The 24,872-nt window shown below is 41.3% G+C and overlaps 1 protein-coding gene and 1 long non-coding RNA gene across 11 annotated transcripts in view; one reads left to right on the top strand and one right to left on the bottom strand.

Annotated features, from left to right (window-relative positions):
* Positions 1-24,872, top strand: part of MEIS2 (Meis homeobox 2) — a 222,269-nt gene that overhangs the window by 177,068 nt on the left and 20,329 nt on the right. The gene's annotated exons all lie outside the window — the stretch shown is intronic.
* On the bottom strand, positions 12,557-24,314 carry LOC121819959 (uncharacterized). The gene is made up of 2 exons (XR_006060341.1): positions 24,256-24,314; positions 12,557-12,781 (listed from the first exon to the last, which is right to left on the bottom strand). It is a non-coding gene; the product is annotated as an uncharacterized LOC121819959 (long non-coding RNA).

The following is a 24,872-nucleotide window of genomic DNA, read 5'->3' as shown; positions in this document are numbered from 1 at the left end:
GAGGATGAGATGGTTGGATGGCATCACCGACTTAATGGACATGAGTTTGAGTAAACTTAGGGAGTTGGTGATGGACAGGGAGGCCTGGTGTGCTGCAGTCCATGGCTGCTCGACAAAATAAAATGAAAACTAAGAAGAACGTTACAGGTGAAGCTCGTGTTTCTTCCCCCACAGGTCAGAGCAGACAGTCACGGCCAGAGCTAGTATGTATTGCCCTTTAGAAGGGCGTCCCTTTCTGTTAGTTTACCTCCTCGCCCACCCCGTGGACTCACTCTAGTGACATTCAGCTACTGAAAAGAATGAGACAAGCGTAAGTGAAATGTCTTTAAGTTGAGAGGGATCAGTATCTTCCTTATTTGGTATGAATATTTGATTGGAGAGTTTGTCAGATAATAAATCTTTATAGTGCCAGTTTCTTGACAGATAGTGAAAGTGAAGTCGCTCAGTCGTGTCCGATTCTTGGCGACCCGTGGACTGTAGCCCACCAAGCTCTTCCGTCCATGGGATTCTCCAGGCAAGAATACTGGAGTGGGTTGCCATTTCCTTCTCCAGGGGATCTTCCCGACCCAGGGATTGAACCTAGGTCTCTCACATTTCAGGCAGACGCTTTAACCTCTGCACCACCAATGGCAAAACAAAGAGGCATAATCCCTGCCCTCGTGGAATGTCCAGTCTGTTGAGGAGGAGAGACATAATTACACAATTATATTTTGTTTTTATTATTAAGAATGTTTGTAATAGAATCATCTATGATTAGTTGGACATAAGCTGTGAGTTATGTTCTTTTCGATTTCCCTTTATAAGCAGTGCCACTCATTTTCCAAGAGCTTCCCAGAGTTAATGATGCAGTCCTTAGCCATGTAGAAGATAAAAGATGCTCTTTTTGATTAGTTCTAACTAAGTCAAGCATGACAATATTGACTGTGTTTAAATCATACCTTTCTTTGATAAGCATCTACGAACTTCATGTATATTATCTAACTGGTTCTCAGATGAGGGTCATATCTTTTCAAATCTCCATTTATGTAAAAGGTCAGGTAACAGAGGGTACATCCCCTGCTTGGCATTACCTAGAAACAACTGTGGTATTAACACTGATTTGCAGGCATACACGTGTAATATTGATACTTTTTCATAAGTCACTTCTTAGGGAGGGGCAGCAAGACCCAGTAGAAAGGATAGATTTTGGAACAAGAAGAATTTGAGTTTGTATTTGGTCTCACACTGTTAACCATCTGAATTTGGAGCCTCAGTTTCCCCATCTGTCAAATTGAAATAAAGCCATTTCATTAAATATTATTGTTAAGAACTAAGACGTTCAGTAAAAGTTCCAAAAAGTAACTCTCCTTACTTGTTGTTTTACTTATTGTCATATCACATTTTCTGTTCTATTTCTTTTCCTGGAAAAAACCTTGTACATTTTTCTGCATATGGTGAGAGATGGATATCCTTCATTAGTGGATAGTACAGAGACTAACTTTCAGGAATTTCTAACTTCCTTTCTGTAAATAGCTCCTCACACTGTTCTGTATGACTTTTTCATAGGGTTTTTAATGCATTTGATAATGGAATATTTGCAGAGATATTCACAAAATAAAACAAAGAAATGTCTTCTCCAGTAATTTGAGTACTTGATGGCTTCTTAATCTTCATATATGGTTAGTGTCATGGCAAAATGGCCATGAAAACCAGAAATCCTGGCCAGCTCTAAATATTATTTTTTTCTACAGTATTTTTTCTTCCTCTAAACCTTTGTTTATCTGTTATTTATCAAACATTTAAAATTAAATATCTGAGTTTTATAATGTATACCATTGATGTACAAACAATTGACAGAATCTTTTGCAGGCTTCAGAATACAGAGAAAATGGCTTATTATAGGCATTCTAACACATTTCAAGAAGAGAACAGGTATTATTTTTGGAGATTTAAGCTAGCATTGTATCCCTGAGTCTCCTGGTTACTTCCTCTGTAGTCCATTGTTTCTTATATTAAAACTCTTTGGGCATGTCCCTGTATTTCTCTCACTCTCCTGTTTCTTAAAGGTATTTTACAAAAGGTGATGTTAACATCCAGATACTCTGGGAGGAGCAACACACCTAAGAAATCATACTGGCATCTTGAAATGGTCGATAACATTTCCTTTCAAAGATTTCTAAGGTCTGAAGTGACTTAGATGCTAAAGAATCTACCTGCAATGCAGGAGACCCAGGTGCAATCCCGGGGCTGGGAAGAGCCCCTGAAGGAGGAAACGGCAACCCACTCGAGTATTCTTACTTGGAGAAGTCTGTGACCAGATGAGCCTGGCGGGCTATAGTCCATAGGGTCAGAAAGAGTTGGACACAATTGAGTGACTGACACACTGAAGATTAGAAAAAATGATGTTAGATATTGTTTTATGATCATCCCATCTGTATTTGATTTCTTTTTCCTTCTCACCTTTCTTCCCAATCAGAGCCTTCAATTCCTTCTTTTCCTTCCGCCCATTCCTGCCGTTTTTCCAGGCTCTCCACTGGCCTCGCTAAGAGCCTCTCTGTTGTAACAGTTCACCTTGCTCCCTCATGCTGCTTATGTCTGTCTCTGGCTTATATACTCCCCCGTAGTAGACGCCCTCATACCTCATCAGGCCCTCTCTTATCTTCAGGGGGTTGGTCTCTTGGCAGGATTGACAGGCCTTGCAAATCTTTTGGCTGCTGTAATAAAATCTCCAGTTCCTGAGATTTATGAGGTCGGATGCATGTAGAAGAGGAAGCACCTACAGTTCATGAAATTGTAAAGAACACCAAGTGCAGAGTTAAGAAAAGATGCCCAAATTCTTGACAGTTCATCTTTTTTTTTTTTTTTGCCAATGTAGCTTGTGTTTTCTCTATCATCCAGGTATTGCAGGTATTCAAACGGCCAATTCAGATACTTTTTGGAGCTCTTGAGATATCAGTTTGCATAATTAATAGAAATATACCAGCAGGTGACTGTAATGTGATTATAAAGTACAGCCCTGACTGTTGGGTGTATTGAATACTTTTAAATGAAATATGTGGAGTGTGTGTATGCATGCAATGTGTTTAAATGAATGCAGCCTTTCCAATCAGCCAGGAAGGGAGAAAGGATGTAAATTGCTAGCATGTGTTGTTCAAAATGCAAAAGTAGGAAAGCAATATTGATCTGTGCTTTGGATGTTTATTTACATCAGTTGCACAGTGTTAAGATGTCTGGCCATAATTATCAAGACCTGCCCACCTGTCAAACCGCAATTGGGTTATTTCCCCATTGTCTTGCTGCAGTAAATTTTCAGGTCTGGATGGGCATTAGACAAATGGAAAAAGGCTACTTTCCCAGAACATGTAATTCATTATGGAAAACAGGTGCCTGCTGAAGATTTTTGCTTTCATGCAGACATATTTTATTATTCATAAAATATTAATGTGAGTAAGTCACTACCAGAGTTGTGTGGGTTGTTTTCGTGTAAAATTTTCAGTTTTAATAGGAGAAGAGAAATTGTAAGGATTCTCCAGACCTTGTTTTTTGAAAAGGTAAAACCTAGTCCATAAATAGTTTCATTCCCTTGCTGTCCCAAAATAGGTTCTAACGACCCTGGCTCTCACTTACGTAATGTGCGAAAATAAGTCAGCTTTAATGTTGTATGCGGTGGATGTTCCGTCCAGGGACAACCTTGCAGGAGGGACAGAGTGACCTTTCCAGAAAAAAAAAAAAAGAAATGAAATATCCTTTCATTTTCCAGAAATATGCATGCGAGTAAAAATTTGACAGCCTGGAAGAACATAAGCAAATATATCTTTTTATTTGAAGATAAAAAGAAGCAGGGCTGGATAGGAAAGGGAGAAAACCTGTGAAAAAAACGGATGATGCAGTTTTTACGAATAAGCAGCTTAATGTATCTTGGCACCCACAGTAAGCCTTGTAGGAGCTCAAAGTGCCTCAGGCAATCTGTGAGCAGAATAGCAATTTTATTACTTTGTCATTAAACCAATTTCACAGCAGTATTGTTTGTTAATGAGCAGCGGCAAACGAGCGAAGATGTCACACACTGGAATAGCAGAGAGATTTGTGACCCAAGCTCACAGCACTAAGATGGAAAGACCACGGCTATAAAAAAGGAAATACTTTGGGATGAAATGCAAAGTCTATACAGCCGAGCTTGTGTTTATGAGCTACCATTTTGCTAAGAGCTGTGAGAGAAATAAAGGTCTGGAAATATGCAGTTAAAACAGGGCCTATAAAATTAAAACCAAATTAAAGTATAGCAGAGGATTACTGCACAGACTGTACTCGACAAAATATATTTTAAGTGATGAGGTGAAACCTAAATCAGTTTTGTTTGAATTTGGTTGATATTTATGAAATTCAATAAAAAATGAAAAAATATCCAAACAAAGCAGCTGCCTCACCCTTCTGTGGTCTCTCAGCCACAAACATGCATCACTTTGAGGAAATTCAACTTGCCAATCCTTAAATAATTAGCAACTTCTTGATTCACACGGTGCACCCCTCTGTCTCCGTGAAAGCCTCCTCTGTTACTTTATCTATTCGTAAGGATATTGCGCATGTATAATAAACACTCAGGCAGAGCCGGTTTGCCTGAAGCCCATGAATCAAGTGCACCCAGCAGAGGCTGGCATTGAGCTCATCATTTGATGAGATTTTCTCTTTTCTGCTTCTCCTTTTTCCCCCTTTCCCTTCTCGCTTTACTTTTTAAAATGATTTTTCTTTCTTTTCTTTTTCTTTCTTTCTTTTTGAGCCGGCTGGCCTTACAAAGAACTTGGGAGACAGCCTTGAGGGAAACAAGAAACTGTGCCAGGCAGGCACCTTTCTGCATCCCTGTAAGGCGTCCCGAGGGGGAAGTTGTTCCCACTGCCAGTACTGCCACCAGGCTCACTCTCCTTGGAAGAAGGTGGGGTGAAGGCAGTAGCCAGGTAGGAAATTGAGGGACACAGTCAACTCATAATTGTATTTCTACTTTCGAAGGAGATTTTTAAAATGCTCTGGCTGTCAGAGACAACCCACTTCTGTGTCAGGAATGTGTACCCATCTGGGGGTGGTCCAGTCTGATCCGACGGCCTCATTGCAGAAATATCCAGAGTCGTGCATGTGTTTCTTAGGTCCCCTTGGGTCTGCAGCCCCATGCCCACTGCCAGTCACAGGCACTTTGGATACCCCAGATGGATTAAGGTTTGTGGTGAGTCTGTGTAGTTTAGCTGTGACACCCTCTGGGACCATACCCGGGTTCTCACAGACCCCTTTATAATTTGCATTGGGTGGAGATGTATTTTCATGTTTTTCTCTTATGATTTCCCCCCCCCCATTTGGATGATTAAGGTGTGCTTTTTTTTTCAGTGTGATTTGGTTCGATTGTTTGATTTCCTTTCCACCAATTTTTTTTAAGTGATTTTTGGACCGATTCGGTGACAGAGACACCAGGGGACTCTGCAGGGAGTGCTCACGGCCGCCATCTAGGCAGGGTACGTGGTGGCGGGAGTTCAGCTTTAAGACTGTTTTCTGCCTGACAGGGCAGGACCCCCAGACAAATCACTGGCTGGCTCCGTGGTCGTTGGCAGCCATTCAAGACTGGTCTTGTGCCAGGAGCATTACTAGATAGCCAGACAGATCAATTCACTTTTACATTCCCCCCATTATTTATAGCCCCACTGTATATCTACTCTTGCTTATGAAGTAATGATTAGCAAATACAGTACACATAAAACATGGGCATTTGTTCTGGAAAGGGCTTTCTCCTGCTGATATTGCAGATAGTTTCACAGGTCACAGAACCTTAAAAAGGATTTAAAGGGCATGCCTTGTGTAGCATTTGTTCTTTTGAAAATGATGCTCCTTTCCCATTTCTGAGTAATTGAAGAGGATAGAAAGGTTTTCTCATTGCTTATATTTCACCGAATTCTCGGCAGCCCCGTTTCCCACAGATGTTTCAGCCAAACCTGTACAGAGGGAAGTTACGTGGTGATGGTGTGCTAGTTTGCTATTTAAAATATGACTATTTCGTGCTACCCTTTTGAGTGTGTCAAGGTGAACAAACACCAGTGCTGCCAGCATTTGTGGCGGGGAATTTGAGATTGGATGTTTCATGCCGAAGGCAACTGGTAGGACTCAGTGAAGAAAAACTTTGACTCAATTTTGTTTACGGTTTCTTCTCTTTGCTTCTCAGATTCTCATTCCCATTCTCTCTTTCTCCCCAAGTCGTATGATTTATGTCAAGGTGCTTCTTGATTACTGAAGAATCTCTGCGAGGATTAGTACTATTCAGGTAGTTAAGAGATGTTGGTTCAGTTAATGCTTTGGGGGGACATTGCAAAGCTTGGATCTTGGGAAGTGGGGAGAGCTTGACATTTCCTGAAGGATGGATGGTCGCCATAAACTCGCTAGTCTGAAGCCTACATTCTGTAAGCCTGGTGTGAAATCCAAATACTGATTGAGTCCTATTTGCCTAGTGGAATGATTGTAGATGGCAAAAGAACATTGACACTGGATAATCCCTTCAGAAAGAATAAGGAAATGTGGGCTTGAATCTGAAAACATCAAGTTTGTTGGCAAACTGCTAACCTTTCATCGCTTCATACTTGGTTTATTGTATAATAGCCTAAATTCAGGTGACATTACAAGTTCCTTTTCATGCCCTCCAGCAACTGAGCGCATTTTGTACTGTATGTGCAGCTTGTTTTCCATCTATTGCTGCAGACAGAATTGTGACATATTATTGGTAATGAGGCCTACTGCTCATAAGAATAAATATTGTTTGGGGATGCGATTTTTTTGTTCATTTCTAGAGGACTTTCATAGTTTCAGATTTTATTATGGGATTATATTTCAGGAGACTTTCTTGTAAATAATTTAAAACCCTACATAGAAAGTTTCACTATGTCCATTACAAAGATGAGAACAACTGAGATTTCCAAAGGTACTTACACAATTTCATACAGCCATATTAATGAGAGAAAGCAAGGTTAGACTATACTCCCCTAGGATTTGTTTGTTTCTGCCCTTTTAAATGATGAACTCCCATACAATTTGACATGCAGAACAATGAGAAGGGATCTCAGGAGTAATAATGTAGAATGAGGTAGGAAAAAAAAAAAGGTTTTGACTCCTTAATGAAATACAACTTCACCACACTGCCTTACAGTTTATAGCCTGTTACTGTTTGGGGGGCACTTTTATATACGTTGTCTCATTTGATTCTCGCATCAGCCCCTATGAAGTAAACAAGGTTGAAATTACTGTTTGCCTTTTACAAATGAGGAAATGCAGTTCTTTAAAGTTTGGCGGCTTGTTCACTGTTGTGAAGCTCGTATGTGTCAGACCAGGGCCAGACCTTCAGTGTTTCAGGGCCCAGTAGTATCCCTTCTCGTTTCTATGAGCTCTGTTATCCTGTGGGAGGAGCTCAGTTCAATTCTTTAAAATACTAGAGGCAACTTTGCCCAATGAAAATAATATCTCAGCCGAAATGATATTTAGGCATATTCATTTCTGTATCCTGGGACTCTGGATATTAAAAGAATCTCTCTTTAATGAAGAGATTCTCAAAACTCAACCCTCACTCTTAAGGACAAACTAAGTCCGTTTTTAATCTTCATTTGCTCCTGTTGGTTTACTTATTTAGCTGCTTTTCCCTCTGTTCCCTAGTCAGCACTTGAGTCTTTGTTTCTTATGGTTTTTAGTGCTGACTATCTAGACGTACTTTGCTTGGCAGGACCACTCAAATTTCATTGTTTTCCAACGATACTGGAAGGTCATTAGTGTACCAGTCTCCATACTGTTTTAGGTATGGAGTTATTGTTAAGTGGTGCTGCAATATGAGCTTTGAGAACTGCCCAGAAAGGTGGAGGGGGGGTATACTTTGGGTGAACTACATTCTTTCCCACTGTGAGCCAAGACTAGAAAGATGAAGACAGTAAGGCAAAAGCAACCTTGAACTCCGTAAGTTGGAGACAGATGCCATGTTTGTGTTTTTCTTTGAAAATGCCATGAAGATCAATTCCTTGAAATGATTCCAAACCACATAAAATAGCATATGGTATCAGAAAAACTGAGTCTGGGGTGTAGTTAATAACTTATAAAACAAGCTGAGTGACTGTCTCTTGAAGAGAATGCATGTTTATACTTCATGTTCCATTGGAATCGATCACTTCTCCTTTTATTTTCCATGTTTCTCCTTTCGGCCCTGTGATTGATGGGGCTACACAGAGTTCTTTGAGTCAAACCCGCATATTTCACAGGCATTCCAGGACATCTTTTCTTACCTATCACCAGGGCAAACACCTCATTAAAAATTTATCGAAGGTGATTTGGCAGCTTTACTCTACAGGGGCTTCATCCTAGAGAACTTTATACACCATTTTTGATTAACGAACGGAAAATGTACTAGGCTTCATTTGATTCTTCAGGATTGAAACTGAACAATACGGTTTTTTTTTATTCTTCTGAACCCTTTGAGACATGTTTTTTCCAGTCATGTACACTCCAGTCCTGAGTTGGTTCAATTTGAGCATCCACCTATGTATGTCCAACTAGTCATTTTAATTCTGGAGAAAGGATGTGAAACAACAGGACTTTAACAAATGTTTCCCTTTTTCCAAATTAAGGACATAATTAACATCTTTTTTCTTAATTATTTGATGTTCAAAACACAGATGTTTCTGAGAATATACCTCTTATAAACTAGGTCAAGTTCAGTTCAGTCAGTCAGTCAGTCGTATCTGACTCTTTGCAACCCCATGAACCACAGCACGCCAGGCCTCCCTGTCCATCGCCAACTGCCGTAGTCTACCCATACCCATGTCCATTAAGTTGGTGATGCTATCCAACCATCTCATCCTCTGTCGTCCCCTTCTGCTCCTGCCTTCAATCTTTCCTAGCATCAGGGTCTTTTCAAATGAGTTAGCTCTTCTCATCAGGTGGCCAGAGTATTGGAGTTTCAGCTTTAGCATCAGTCCTTCCAATGAACACCCAGGACTGATCTCATTTAGGATGGACTGGTTGGATCTCCTTGCAGTCCAAGGGACTCTCAAGAGTCTTCTCCAACACCACAGGTCAAAAGCATCAATTCTTCAGCGCTCAGCTTTCTTCACAGTCCAACTCTCACATCCATACATGACCACTGGAAAAACCATAGCCTTGACTAGACAGACCTTTGTTGGCAAAGTAATGTCTCTGCTTTTGAATATACTATCTAGGTTGGTCATAACTTTCCTTCCAAGGAGTAAGTGTCTTTTAATTTCATGGCTGCAATCAGAATCTGTAGTGATTTTGGAGCCCAGAAAAATAAAGTCTGACACTATTTCCACTGTTTCCCCATCTATTTGCCGTGAAATGATGGGACCAGATGCCATGATCTTCATTTTCTGAATGTTGAGCTTTAAGCCAACTTTTTCACTCTCCTCTTTCACTTTCATCAAGAGGCTCTTTAGTTCTTCACTTTCTGCCATAAGGGTGGTGTCATCTGCATATCTGAGGTTATTGATATTTCTCCCAGCAATCTTGATTCCAGCTTGCGCTTCTTCCAGCCCAGTGTTTCTCATGATGTACTCTGCATATAAGTTAAATAAGCAGGGTGACAATATATAGCCTTGATGTACTCCTTTTCCTATTTGGAACCAGTCTATTGTTCCATGTCCAGTTCTAACTGTTGCTTCCTGACCTGCATACAGATTTCTCAAGAGGCAGTTCAGGTGGTCTGGTATTCCCATCTCTCTCAGAATTTTCCACAGTTTCTTGTGATCCACCCAGTCAAAGGCTTTAGCATAGTCAATAAAGCAGAAATAGATGTTTTTCTGAAACTTTGTGGCTTTTTTGATGATCCAGCAGATGTTGGCAATTTGATCTCTGGTTCCTCTGCCTTTTCTAAATCCAGTTTGAACATCTGGAAGCTCACTGTTCACATACTGTTGAAGCCTGGCTTGGAGAATTTTGAGCATTACTTTGCTAACGTTTGAGATGAGTGCAATTGTGCAGTAGTTTGAACATTCTTTGGCATTGCCTTTCTTTGGGATTGGAATGAAAACTGACCTTTTCCAGTCCTGTGGCCACTGCTGAGTTTTCATCTTTTAGGATTTGAAATAGCTCAACTTGTAAGAATTAAAGATTTTAAAATTTAAAAAATAAAAAACTAAAAAAAATAAAAAATAAAAATAAAATTGTAGACCTTAAAAAAAAATAAAAAAATAAAACCAACTTGGAAAAAAAAAAATGAAATAGCTCAACTGGAATTCCATCACCTCCACTAGCTTTGTTCATAGTGATGCTTCCTAAGGCCCATTTGACTTCACATTCCAGGATATCTGGCTCTAGGTGAGTGTGAGTGATCACACCATCATAATTATCTGGTTCGTGAAGATCTTTTTTGTACAGTTCTTCTGTGTATTCTTGCCACCTCTTCTTAATATCTTCTGTTTCTGTTAGGTCCATACCATTTCAGTCCTTTATTGAGCCCATCTTTGCATGAAATGTTTCCTTGGTATCTCTAATTTTCTTGAAGAGGTCTCTAGTCTTTCCTATTCTGTTGTTTTCCTCTATTTCTTTTGCACTGATCACTGAGGAAGGCTTTCCTATCTCTCCTTGCTATTCTTACCTAGGTCAGGATTGCATTATACCTTTTTTTACTTGGTGAAAATGAGGCATAAGTGAATATCCTGTGCCAAAAGTTGACATGGAGTTTTTCTGACACTTGTAATCCATATTTAGAACCACCATCCCACATGTGCTCAAAGTAAAGAATTTTAAGCAGACTTATTTTTATTAGTCAGCAAAATAAGTCCTGCATCATCCTCACCCTCACCTTTATAAGGTTTCTAAGAATTTTTTAAAAGGTGGTTACTGAAGAGAAGTATAGGTTGCTAAGTGTTTCTGAGACTTTAGTCTCCAGCCCTCCACTTCCTTCTTCTTCTCACTCCTACATTAATTCCCACCCTCCAACACAGGAATTTTAGCTTCTACAGTCTTTGACCTCAAGGGACAATAAATAGGGTAAGTATGTTATTCTTTTATGCTTAAATACCTAGATGAATAATTTGTGAGTGTTGAACAAAGGTCCATCTATGTGTTTATGCTTTTCTATACTGTTGTAGGGAGACAAAACACTCAGAAGGTAAAACCTAATGAAATCATTGAAAATTCAAGTTGTCTCTGTATTATTTACTTTTTTCCGTTGACAATCCAATGATGTTTCACTGTAGATAAAATAATTATCTAAGTGCAAGTTAATGACAAATAAATTTGAGGCCCTTCTTCCAGTGTTTAATTGATAGTAAAATGAATGCTGTTATCAGGCCTCTGAGCACGTGACATAGACACACATTAGGATTCTTTTGGTGACGTTGGGGGTTCAGTCATGCTCAGTCGATTCAGTCCTGTCTGATTCTTTGCAACCCTATGGACTGGAGCCCACCAGGCTCCTCTGTCCATGGGATTTCCCAGGCAAGAATGCTGGAGTGGGTTGCCATTTCCGTCTTCAGGGGATCTCCCCAACCCAGGGACCAAACCTGTATCTCTTACATCTCCTGCATTGGCAGGCAGGTTCTTTACCAGTAGCGCTACCTGGTAATACTGGGAGTTTTTCTAATTACCCTTTCCAAGACTTAAAAAAATACATTAATAATTTATAGTATTCCAAATATACCAACTTTTTAGCTAAATATTTAATCTTTACAATAAATTTATGGGTTATCTATCATCTCTAGTCTACAGATGAGAAACTGAATCAGAGAGGTCAAATAGCTAGGAAATTGCAAGCGAGGATTCAAATTTATCTCCTTACTTCAATCTAGCACCTCTTCTACAAAGCATCTTAACTCTAAACACTTGCTCTCTCTGTGTATTTGCTTAAGCAGTTTCCTCTACTCAGTATATTCTTCCTCCTTCTATTCTTCCCATTTCTACCTATCGGAATCCTTCCAAGAGAAGCCCAGGGTCTCCTGTCCCTCTCTCACACATGTTATGTCCATCCTGTCTGCACATCAGGACCACTTTGCTGCCACAGAGACTCATTCATCTGAAACCATGGTCATCTTTTTACTACTAAACTCCCAGCTTTCTGAGAGTAACACTGGATCTTTTCATCTATGTATGCCTGGCAATACTTGGAGGGTTGGAAATGTTGGAAATTTATTTTAGAATGACTTACGTGTTGTTGTTTTTTTTTTGGAGTTCTCAGATGATGTTCTGATGCCTTTCCAGTACATTTCATCTTCAGGGTAACTCTTTCAAGAAGGTTATATAGTTTATTCTTATCTTACAGTTGAGGATATTGAAAAACAGAAAAGTTAAAGAATTTGCCCCAAACCACATAATAAGTGATATAGTCAGGATTCAAACCCAGGTCTCTAAAACCCATGCTCTTTCCATTCAGTTGTGCTATTTCTCCCATCACATCAAACTTAACGGGTTGATGGATAAATGTGATGTCTTCTTTCTTCAGTTAAATTAGAAGATCCTTAGGACATGAAATTAATCCCAAATCTAGTGTTTTTTTCACTTGGCAAATGTGGCCTCTCATGCAAGTTCCCCATAAAACTCTCAGTGCAATGCCAAATGGACAGTAGCAGCTGCATAAAACTTTATTCATGGGATCAAGAATTGTTTCTTTGAGATTTGTACAATCAATCAAAGACTATTCATAAGAGGAGGAGGATGAAACGAGAGACTCAGAAGACTGTTTGGAGGGAGAATTCACCATGTGGGTAGTGGGAATGGGTCTCACTGTAGGTGATGTAGAGACGGGAAAGGCAAGGAGAGGCCTCCGTTGTGAAACTCTCATCTGAAAAGTGAAAGTGAAAGTGTTAGTCGCTCAGTCATGTCCAACTCTTTGGGACCCCATGGACTGTAGCCCACCAGGCTCCTCTGTTCATGGGTTTCTCCAGGCAAGAATACTGGAATGGGTAGCCATTCCCTTCTCCAGGGGATCTTCCCTGACCCCCAAATCAAACCGCAGTCTCTTGCATTACAAGCACCTGAGCCACCAGGAAACTCTCATCTGTGTGTAAAGAAATCCTATACCTGTCTATGGCACGGACGTCTTGCCATTGTGTTTATTTTCTTCGAATGTTCTGTGGCTTCCTCCTTTCATTGACCTAAAACTCCTTTAGGTTATGTTCAGTGTAGCGATGATTTGGGGGCCCCAGGTGACATTTTACCCAAGTGCTTCACCAGAGTTTGGTTGAAGATAAAAATCTGTTGAGGATTTCCTCTGTGAGAAAACTCAAGAAGCCTAAATTGTGAGGACAGAGCTATGCTCTAAATATGCTTTTGATAAACACTGAATAAACAAAGGTAATTCAGATTTCTAAAGAACAACTCTAATGTAACCCTGCAGAGCTGATGAATGAGAAAATTAGTTTGGACCTGTTGAATCAGATTTAGAGTAAAAACTTATTTTACTGTATTTTTTTTCTCCACCAGTTAAACCACATCCCCATACCCATTTTCTTGATTAAAGAAAAATATTAAATGCTAACCATTGTGTAATTAGATGCACTTTCTGTATTTTTCCCTTATTCTCCCGTAGAACCCACTAACCCATTGACTTATAAATCTGCATGTGCTAAGTCTTATCAGTCATGTCCGACTCTTTTCGACCTTATGGACTGTAGCCTGCCAAGTTCCTCTGTCCGTAGGTCTCTCCAGGCAAGAATACTGGAGTGGGTTGCCATGCCCTCCTCCAGAAGATTTTCCTGACCCGGGAATCAAACCAGCATCTCTTTCATCTAACCTGCATTAGCAGGCAGTTTCTTTACCACTAGCGCCATCTGGGAAGTCCAGAGTAAGTCTAAAGTTCTAGTCTAGAACTCAGATAGTGTTTGCTGCTGCTAAGTCATGTCAGTCGTGTCCGACTCTGTGTGACCCCATAGATGGCAGCCCACCAGGCTCCACCGTCCCTGGGATTCTCCAGGCAAGAACACTGCAGTGGGTTGCCATTTCCTTCTCCAATGCATGAAAGTGGAAAGTGAAAAGTGAAAGTGAAGTCGCTCAGTCATGTCTGACTCCTAGCGACTCCATGGACTGCAGCCTACCAGGCTCCTCCATCCATGGGATTTTCCAGGCAAGAGTACTGGAGTGGGGTGCCATTGCCTTCTCCATGTTTAAGACTCCATTTTATGTGTTCGGTTGAAAAATTGGCTCCGTTTTCCTGCCTAGATGGGAAAATGTCAAAGAAAGGGTGTGTTGGAAATAAACAAGCTTGTGATCAGGCTGTTATCAAGATACTACCTGATTTCCAGGAGATATTTCAGCTGCTGACCTCTCCTGAGATGACAAGAAGGGTAATTCTTTGTTCAGTCTTTCAGTCATGTCCGACTCTTTGTGACCCCATGGACTGCAGCACACCAGGCTTCCCTGTCCTTCACCATCTCCCAGCGTTTGCTCAAACTCATGTCCGTTGAGTTGGTGTTGCCATCCAACCATCTCACCCTTTATCATCCCCTTCTCCTCTTGCCCTCAGTCTTTCCCAGCATCAGGGTCTTTCCGAATGAGTTGGCTATTCATATCAGGTAGCCAAAGCCTTGGAGCTTCAGCTTCAGCATCAGTCCTTCCAATGAATATTCAGAGTTATTTCCTTTAGGATTGACTTCATTTGATCTCCTTGCTATCCAAGGAACTCTCAAGAGTCTTCTCCAGCACTGCAGTTTGAAAGCATCAATTCTTTGGTGCTCAGCACCACAGTTCAAAAGCATCGTTTCTTTGAGTAACTCTGCTGCTGCTAAGTCGCTTCAGTCGTGTCCGACTGTGCGACCCCATAGACGGCAGCCCATCAGGTTCCCCCGTCCCTGGGATTCTCCAGGCAAGAACACTGGAGTGGGTTGCCGTTTCCTTCTCCAATGCATGAAAGTGAAAAGTGAAAGGGAAGTCACTCAGTCGTGTCTGACTCTTCGCGAACCCAAGTATTCCTAATTTGCTAGCCCCCAGTTGTGTTGGGGGTAGGAAACTATATTCAGGCAGATCCCTTCAGGTAATTCCAGAGCTGTCTCTACCTGCATCACTAGCCTGCTTCCTTTTCTCTTCTCTGCTAGAACAGCCCTGCCTTTCTTACCCATGAAGTAGTTTTCTTCTCCTAACTGCCCCAGGGACTTTAGCCATCCCATGTACATTCTGCAGCATTCACTCACTTAATAAATGGAAATAAGAGTTCATCATAGGGACTTCCTGGTGGTCCAGTGGTTAAGAATCCACCTGCCAATGCAGGGGACAGGGGTTCAATCCCTGGTCTGGGAAGATCCCACATGCTCTAGAGCAACTAAGCCCTTGTGCCACAACTCCTGAAGCCCACACTCTGGAGCCTGTGAGCCACAACTACTGAAGTCTGAGTGCCTAGAACCTGTGGTCTGCAACAAGAGAAACCACTGCAGTGAGAAGCCCATGCACCGCAGTCAAGAGTAGCCCCATCTCTCTGCAACAAGAGAAAGCCTGTGCCTGCATTCAGCAACAAAGACCCAGCACAGCCAAAAGTAAATTTAGGAAAAAAGCTCATCATAGTGTGTATGGAAGATTGACAGGAGCTAATGCCTCCAAGAGTATGGTCTCCAGCAGTTATAGAGAAATGACCATCTTTTCAAATAAAACTTTGGTTTCTGCTTTTCTTCCTGCTCTTATTTCCTTGTTACCTTCTGCATTAGTTTCCCAGGGCCACCCTAACAAAGTTCCGCAGACTACGTGGCTCAAACTATAGAAATGTATTTTCTAACAATTCTGGAGCCTGGAAATCCAAGACCAAGGTGTTGTCAGGTTTGATTTCTTCAGGGGCCTCTCTCCTTGGCTGGCTGAGGCCTCCTTCTCACTGTGTCTTCATGTGGTTTTTCCTTGGAACACCTACATTCCTGGTGTCTCTTCTTGTTCTTTGTAAGGAAATGCATCATATTGGTGTTGAGTCCCACCCTAATGGCTTCATTTTAGCTCACCTCTTTAAATACCTTATCTCAAATGCAGTTACATTCTGAGGTACTGGGGATTGGGAGTTTAACATATAAATTTAGGGAGGGAGAACACAGTTCAGACCCTAATACCTTCTTATCACTATCAGAATATACACCCTGGAGGTAGCTACATGTCCATGTAGAGCATACTAAGACAAGGATTGGATATGAGCCCCACCTATGCCACTTACTAATAGTGTGACCTTATGCATATTATTGAGTGCATGCTCAGTCACTTAGTCATGACCAACTCTTTTGAAACCCTGTGGACTGTAGCCCACCAGGCTCCTCTGTCCATGGGATTTCCCAGGCAAGAATACTGGAGTGGATTGCCATTTCCTTCTCCAGAGGATCTTCCCAGCCCACGGATCGAACCCACATCTCCCATGTCTCCTGCTTGGTAGGCAGATTCTTTACCATCAAGCCATCTGGAGGACATTTAGGCATATCATTAGATTTTGCCAAATCTCAACTTCCTAACCACAAAATGGGAATGCTGATAAGGGTACCTGTTTCAACAGGTTTTTGTGAGAATTAAGAGGATACCTGTACACACTCAGTATAGTGCTCAATAAATATTAATTATAATCATAGGAGTGAAGGTGAATTATGAAGCCCTCTTAGGAAAGGAGACTTTGATTATACTCAAATTATGGGCATTAACTGATGCTTGACATTTTTCGCCTAAAATATAAATTTGCTATGAGTTTTCCAGAGTTTTCACTAAATGTTTGACTTTTCCTCAAGTCAAAATTCAGTGAACTGTGTAGTTTAGGAGAGCAACAACCCAGTAGGATCATGACGACTCTCCCTGCCAGATTTTCTATAGCACTGACTTCAAATATATTTTCATATTTAATAAATAGATATTGTCATATTTAAATTTTATCCTGACTTTGCCTTCAGTCATGGTCTTCATAAGAAGTACAGCACAGTCTACCACTTAATTCAGTGAACTCCATTTAATCAAGAGATTAGATCCAGTCCAGAGATGCATGGACTGTTGGCTTCACATAAACGAATTGGTGATTCACACTTACTGATCAACCTACAAATACCACCGTTCACAAATGGGAACAGGCCAACCCCTGCTGGTGTAATTATCCGAGGGAGGAAGAGTGGGATGGGTAGGGAACAGCTGATGGTTCTTCTCACTTCTGGAGGGTTGCCCTCGAGATGACAGCGTGTAGGTGGGCAGGGCAGGGCAACTGTGACACCTCCCTGGGGTCCCTTCGATGCCAGGAATTGACCAGGCTTCAGCTGTCAAAGAGCAATAAATTTTCCTTCAAAATATGAAACATAAATCAGTGTTTCCCAAACACTGAAGGCAAGAAGAAGCTAAATCCCCGTAATAATGAAAAGAATCCCGTTAATTAAATCAGCAAGGTAGAGAGCTTCCCTCCTAGCTCACAGCCTAGCTGAACAGTAGAATACCTTGGAGACTGAAACTGAAATCCAAGCTTTTTCTAGGTTGCAAGCCAGCATCCTGAGGGAACATGTAGAAGAAAAAAATCCTTAAGCACAGGACAAGTAAACACAACTTTTTTTTTTTTTCCTCTCAGAAGTTGTACTCGGGTTATGTTTATCTGGGAAGAGAAGTTGCAAAACAATTTGTAAAACCAGGTTTAGCATATTTGTGCCAATCCCTTATCAGATCAGGGCTTCCCAAGTGGCTCAGTGGTAAAGAATATGCCTGCCAGTGCAGGAGACACAGGAGATGGGTTCGATCCCTAGGTAGGGAAGATCCCCTGGAAGAAGAGAATGCCAGGCCACTCCAGAATTCTTGCCTGGAAAATCCCATGGACAGAGAAGCCTAGCAGGCTACAGTCCATAGGGTTGCAAAGAGTCAGACACCACTGAGCACAAAGGCTCTTATCAGATCTGCCACTAGTCAAAGGTAAGCTCAAGGCCTGTTACTACAAACTACAGTGTAAAAGCAAATGTATCAGATGCTTACAGGAAAAGAGAGAAATATGCTATTTCTTCTGATTTTTTTTTTTAATTAGTCTTTTCAGCCGTAGTCTGTTTCAACTTCCTTGGCTCTTAGACATCCTGGATCAGATCATTTACAACAATGATTAAGTGTTTACTTCACACATCTTTCTTTTTGTGTGCAAAGCTATTGATATAGATTTGTGGGTTTTTTTTTTAATGCTTGGTTAATTGGCTGCTGTACTAAGAGAGAGTCTGTTACTGTGGTTGAGGAAAGCTGGAAAAAATCGAGGTTAAAATTTCTTATGAATCTATCACGTTTGGGAATTGAGGGCCTTATAATATTACTGCCCTCAAGCCACTGATAGCAGCTTCTGTTCCCATCAGTGGGAGCTTTTACAGGGATGAAAGTCATACCCTCTCGCCCCAGTGCTGTTGGTTTTGCTCTCCAAGCCAATTCACTTCCGCCCACAATCTACTGACCTTTAAATTGCTTTTAACTGCCAGAAGGTGTGCTTTTCAGATGAACTAGAGTCCATTCATAGAATCTGAGACTTCAGAACTTACCCCTATTTGAAAACCCCAAAACTGGGCCACAACATTTAACTAATCTTTCATGTAATGATTAATCAAATATTAGTTATTGCATCAGTGTCTTTGAAAAATGTGTTCTGCATCAGTCAGTTCAGTCATTCAGTCATGTCCAACTCTTTGCGACCCCATGGACTTCAGCATGCCAGGCTTCCCTTTCCTCACCAACTCCCTGAGCTTGCTCAAACTCATGTCCATTGAGTCAGTGATGCCATCCAACCATCTCATTCTCTGTTGTCCCCTTTTCCTCCTGCCTTCAGTCTTTCCTAACATCAGGGTCTTTTCCAATGAGTCAGTTCTTTGCATTAGGTGGCCAAAGTATTGGGGCGTCAGTTCAGCAACAGTCCTTCCAACGAACACCCAGGACTGATCTCCTTTAGGATGGACTGGTTGGATCTCCTTGCAGTCCAAGGGGCTCTCAAGAGTCTTCTCCATCACCACAGTTCAAAAGTATCAGTTCTTTGGGGCTCAGCTTTCTTTATAACTCTCACATCCATACATGACTGCTGGAAAAACCATAGCTTTGACTGGACAGAATTTTCTTGGCAAAGTAATATTTCTGCTTTTTAATACGCTGTCTAGGTTAGTCATAACTTTTCTTCCAAGGAGCAAGCGTCTTAATTTCATGACTGCAGTCACCATCTGCAGTGATTTTGGAGCCCAAGAAAATGAAGTCTCTCACTGTTTCCATTTTTTCCCCATCTATTTGCCATGAAGTGACGGGACCGGATGCCATGATCTTCGTTTTCTAAGCCAACTTTTTCACTCTTCTCTTTCACTTTCATCAAGAGGCTTTTTGGTTCCTCTTCACTTTCTGTCATAAGGGTGGTGTCATCTGCATATCTAAGGTTGATATTTCTCCCTGCAAACTTGATTCCAGCTTGTGCTTCATCCAGCCTGGCATTTCACATGATGTACTCTGCATATAAGTTAAATAAGCAGGGTGACAATATACAGCCTTGATGTATACCTTTCCCAATTTATGTTATGCATAACATCGGACATACTTGCAGTACATCAAAGTTAGAAAGTGTTAGTTGCTCAGTCATGTTTGACATTTTGTGACCCCGTGGACTCTAGCCTACCAGGCTTCTCTGTCCATGGCATTGTCCAGGCAAGAATACTGAAGTGGGAGGCTATTCCCTTCTCCAGGGGATCTTCCTGACTCAGGGATTGAACCTGGGTCTTCTGCATTGCAGGCAGATTCTTTACTGTCTGTGCCACCAGGGAAGCCTTACATCAAAGTTTACTCAGATTTATATTTGTCTATACTAGGATTCTGTTTTTAATCTTCTGGCTCAAGAGTTTTCTCACCATTACCTGCATTCTCCATATATTACCCTTTGCTTATGGACAAATCCAGTCCATAAGCACACATGCACTCACCTAGAAAGATAATTTTTTCAGTGTTTAAGGTGTCTAGTGCTACTAGAAGCCCAAATAATAGACTGTAGTTTTATGTTGAGGAGTAGAATTGGGCCTACAGTCTTTCAGCTTCCACCACACCAGTAAACAGTTTGACACTGAAGGTAAGGGTGGCAGAATGAAAGGTAGCCAGAAAATATGGTTCCTCCTTAGCTTTCCCTGGCTAAGAGGAGTTGTAAGAAGCAGCAAGTGGCTACAATGTGATATTTGGTTCATTAGACTCCTGGGGGTGGAGCAAAACAAGATGGTGGATCCCCATTTAGCCCTAACTGCTTCCCTCTGACAACCTAACCCACAGCCTGTCCTCCGGTGGGTTATGGATAATGGGCTAATTTCCTTTCAGCAGGGTGTATTTTTTTTTTTCTTTCTTTCTAACCTTCCAGAGTAGTACCTGTGTGTTTGAGGGGGGAAATACCTTAATTTTTTAAAACTGTGTAAAAAGAAGAGATTTAAAGTCACAAGGTATGTAAGGTACATTAATGAAAAGCAAATATGTGTGTGTGTGTGTCTGTTTGTGTGTGTGTGTGTTTGTAAATTCAGTGTATGCATATAAGCAAATTGCAAGAAACAAATTTTGAGGTTTTTAAAATTGTTATTTTTATGGTGTCTTTATAATCTTTCTCTGTGGGAGTTTAAGGAAATAGTTTTTTTAAGAGTTTGTTCTTTGGATCTAGCTGATAGCTGATATAAAAGTTGTATCTCACTGGTGCTGATGGGAAATATCTTCAATCACAGATGTATGACTGGCCATTATATGATGAGGAATATCTCTTCAAATGAAGGTAGTAACTACCTCCTAAAGGCTGGAATCTTTGCCTGTTTAATGGAGAATCTTAAAATGTAAATTTTTGTGCAAATCCAAAATGGATGTCTGGTCAAAAGTTGACTTTTAATTTCTTAAAATACAAGCTCTTCAAGCGCATCTATAGATTAACTTGGAAATATAGCCAGGCTAATGCCTATTGAGTACCTACTCTGAATGGTTGACTAAGCTAAGTGCTAAGAACAAAGTAAATTGAAACTTTATAGCAGTGGTAACACTTCATATCAAAGATTTTACAAAATTAAATATTATAATAGTTTTTCCATAATGTTTAAATACATCCTTTATCTTATTTTGTATATCTGTATGTAGTAGAACTATAAAGTAGCTTTTTTGTATGTAAGTTTTTGACTGATTAACCAAAGGCAGGTATGGACAGTGGAAATAAGCACCATAAAAACTGGCCATCCCCTCTGCTGCCTGGGGGACCACTATGACACACACAGCCATTTTCTGTTTACATTGACATCATTTTGACAGTTTAGCACCTTTTTTTTTTCCAGGAATGGAGAGTAGGGGGTCAGGTTTTCTCATTAGGAATTTTCAAGGCCAACTTGTAAAAGGCAAAAATTAAGTTTGCATTCCTTTATATATTTGGATATGACAGATTAAAAGCAAGGCAGGTATGCAGAGTGTTTCTAATCCCTCACCTAGGTGGCAATCTCAAATGCTTTGATGTCATCTGGTTGCAGGGCCCCCGAGACTTTTCAAGAAACCAAATTCAGCTGAGTCGTTGTGGCCTGTCTCTCCTTTCTGGTGTTCAAAAAGGAAAGAAAAGGTCCCTGCACCTTCTAGTCTCCTTCCTTTCTTGTACGGTTTGCTTTGTTTGTTTGATTTTAAAACTGCCATTATGTGAAAGTGTTGCAAGTATAAATAATTGAGAAGATAACTCTGTAGGGAAACCACTTTTGCTGCCTTTGTGCAAAGGCAGCTCATTATGGCTCAGAGCTGCAGCATTCCATAAGAGCAATTATGCAACATCAGTATGTCATGGATATTAACCAAGGGGAGTAGATAAGAGATGGGAAAATAACTTTGTAACTTATTTAATTAAATTTATTTGGTTTTTCAAATAGTTCCTCTAGTGTCTAATTTACCAAACCTCTCCGTGGTTGCTGTGGTCTTTGCCGAACGGGCGTTCAGCATTTGTTTGTGGGCATCTCTCCTCAATTCGGTATGGACTGACAATGTATTTATGTTGGGGTTTAATTTCCACCCAAGGAGAGGTTACCCATGAAAATGGGACCATAATTTGGTCATGAGGTAATCCCCCCCAGGGCTTATATAGTCAGTTAATATATGTTAATACAGCAAAGTGAACAAAAGGTTAAATAAGTGGGTCAGTCTCAGAACGAGTCCTGTGCTGCTTACTTCTGCTTAAACGGAAGGAAAAGCCCGTAATGGCGCTCGCCTGACTTTCACCCCCATCATTTTAAGAATTGCTTTGCCAATCCTTCACAGCAAATAGTAATTTTAAGTGGACCAACACAGAGCTCAGGGTGTTTGCACTCCATGGTAATGATAGAGTAGCTGTGCTCCCTGGAGTCAATAAGCCCAACAATTGAGTCATTTTTGCCTCCTGTGAGTGAATCACTGCTCTTAGCCTGAATGACAGGATTGCTTATAGAAGTGGAGCCCTTCACCGGGCTGACCTCTTCCTGAGACAGCGAGGTTCAGAGGGCAGGCAGGTGGTGTTTAACACAGTTCTAAGTAAAAGCTGATTTTGTACTTGTACACTCTGTAAACAAAAAAGTAGAATTGGTGGGGGCGGGGCGGGGGTGGGAGGGGAGAGGAGGATGGAGCATTGCATGTGCATTGAGGTGCTTTACCCAAAGCAGCACTTCCTCTTTTCCTGTCTCTCCTCCCTTCTCATTTCTGTCTTTCCTTAACGTCCTGCTCCCCCCACCGCCTTGTCTCTGACTCTGTCTCTCTCCTCCCCATCTTCCACCCTCCGTATGCAGAAGTCTCTAACACATGTAGTCGACATGCTAAAGTTAGATGGCCACAGCCCAAGTTTTAGTTCTCATTAATGAAAGATGCAGAGGGTGTTGCCAAAAAAAAAAAAAAAACCTCCTAGTTTTAAGATTAGTCTTCAGTTTCTGAATCATTTTTGAAGCAGAAATTTTAGGTACACATAGGAAAATACCCAATAATAGTTGTTGCTTTTTATAATATTTCATTGAGCAAGAAAATACGAGAAAAGTAGGAAAAGGGGAAAATTAGAGCAAACATCCTAGCCTAGCATCATCTCCTAATGATCAAACTATCTTTGAGATAGAGAAATTCAAAGAACATTCTCAGCCTGAATATTTTTAGGGGTCCAAGGGCAATGGAGTAGTCAGGTTTTATAATAATCTTGGGAGGGGGTGTTGTGAACAGGTAAGATAGAAAACAGGCTTCCCAGAAAGCACAGTGGTAAAGAATCCACCAGCCAATGCAGGAGACTCAAAAGACGTGGGTTTGATCCCTGGGTTGGGAAGATCCCTTGGAGTAGAAAATGGCAATCCACTCCAGTATTCTTGCTGGAAAATTCCAAGGACAAAAGAGCCCATCCATGGAGCTGGAGTCCATGGAGTCACAAAGAGTTGGACATGACTGAGGGACTAATCAAGCACAAGATATAAAACAAGAGCCCTACAAATGGTTCTCTATCTTTGAGTCTGACTTGGGGAAGTGGGAACATGGAAATCCTATTTTCAAATTCATAAATGATTTAAAAACACAATTTTGGTTAAAAAAATACTCCTTAATTTTTTCAAATCCTTGGAGCCCTCAGTTCAGTTCAGTTGCTCAGTCATGTCCGGCTCTTTGCGACCCCATGAACTGCAGCACGCCAGGCCTCCCTGTCCATCACCAACTCCCAGAGTTCACTCACACTCACATCCATCAAGTTGGTGATGCCATCCAGCCATCTCATCCTCTGTCGTCCCCTTCTCCTCCTGCCCCCAATCCCTCCCAGCATCAGAGTCTTTTCCAGTGTGTCAGCTCTTCACATGAGGTGGCCAAAGTACTGGATTGATTGGTTTAGCATCAGTCCTTCCAAAGAACATCCAGGGCTGATCTCCTTCAGAATGGACTGGTTGGATCTCCTTGCAGTCCAAGGGACTCTCAAGAGTCTTCTCCAACACCGCAGTTCAAAAGCATCAATTCTTCAGCGCTCAGCTTTCTTTAGAGTCCAACTCTCACATCCATACGTGACTACTGGAAAAACCATAGCGTAGTGCCCCTCAAAATCTTAATAACTGAAGCCAAGTTTGATTTGTACTATCATGCCTTCTTAGAGATTCATAATATATGTTTGGGCTTTCCTGGTGGCTCAGGTGGTAAATAATCTGTCTACAATGTGGGAGACGCAGATTCAATCCCTGGGTTGGGAAGATCCTTGGAGAAGGGAATGGCAACTCACTCCAGTATTCTTCCCTGGGAAAGCCCATGGACAGAGGAGCCCGATAGGCTACAGTCCATGGGGTTGCAAGAGCTGGACACCACTGAGCAACTAACACTTTGACTTTCTTTGTTTCGTTTAGTGCTGCTCCCTACCACGCTTTGACTTACCATCTTTGTTTTGGAGAAACATCGAAATATTGACACCAGTGTCCTTCAGAGTACAATCTGGGGAAGGAAAAAAAAATTTAAGAAAGTTTTCTATTCTTCTTTCCTTCCTCTTTCTTCAGTTTCTACTTATTATTCGTCTATCCCAAAACACACGCACACCATAATATTCCATTGAGCTCAGTTCCCATTATTCCCAGCTTATTCTCCCCTCTCCAGCAACTGGACTTATCATTCAGTGTTACCCAGCTTAGAAAAGTCTGATGCCCACTTTCTGCCAAGTCAAGTCCTTCTCTTCCTTCACCACTGTACACAAGATTTGCCTGGCATCCGTAAAGCCAGATGGAGTCACATCTTTAAACTAATGCCTCTAGTCTGTATCTTTAGTTGTTTCTGAGTGCAAAGATCACTCCCCAGAGACAGGACACCAGAGTTATTTCCCACCTTAGCTCTGCCCCATTCTGGGAAAAATCATTTCATCAGTTCAGTTCAGTTCAGTTGCTCAGTCGTGTCCAACTCTTTGCGACCCCATGAACCGCAGCACGCCAGGCTTCCCTGTCCATCACCAACTCCCGGAGTCCACCCAAACCCATGTCCATTGAGTTGGATGCCATCCAACC

This window comes from Ovis aries, chromosome 7 (genome assembly GCF_016772045.2).
Source record: "Ovis aries strain OAR_USU_Benz2616 breed Rambouillet chromosome 7, ARS-UI_Ramb_v3.0, whole genome shotgun sequence".
NCBI classification, from domain to species: Eukaryota; Metazoa; Chordata; class Mammalia; order Artiodactyla; family Bovidae; genus Ovis; species Ovis aries.
Note: the sequence above shows the minus strand (reverse complement) of the source record. Positions and strands in the feature narration are given on the sequence as shown.